Raw genomic sequence first — 430 nt, forward strand, 5'->3', positions numbered from 1 at the left:
CGCCCTCAGCCTTCTCCTGTCTCAGTGCCCTGAAGTGAGGCTCAGGGATCATTTAGGTTAAAAAAAGGAGGATCAAAGATAACTTCTAGGTGCATTACTTAGAAGTTAGATTTCACGTTTGAATAGGAACATATCAAAATATTGGTCACACAGATAGGACACTGCAGAGGAGCCCAAGTCCAGAATTCAAAGCCCCCCGGCCCTGACCCCCACACTCCCTGCTTTACCTCACCACTCTGGGGGTTTGGAACTCTGATGGCACATTAGAATCACCCAGGGAGCTTAAACAAATAATACCATGGCAACAGATATTGGTGAGGGTTGCACAACATGAGTAATTTGTGTCACAATATCGTACACGTGAAAAATCTTGAAATGGCAAATGTATTACCAAAAAGTAAAAAAAAAAAAAAAAAACCATTGCCATCAA

The sequence above is a fragment of the Loxodonta africana genome, chromosome 16, assembly GCF_030014295.1.
Source record: "Loxodonta africana isolate mLoxAfr1 chromosome 16, mLoxAfr1.hap2, whole genome shotgun sequence".
Lineage (NCBI taxonomy): Eukaryota > Metazoa > Chordata > Mammalia > Proboscidea > Elephantidae > Loxodonta > Loxodonta africana.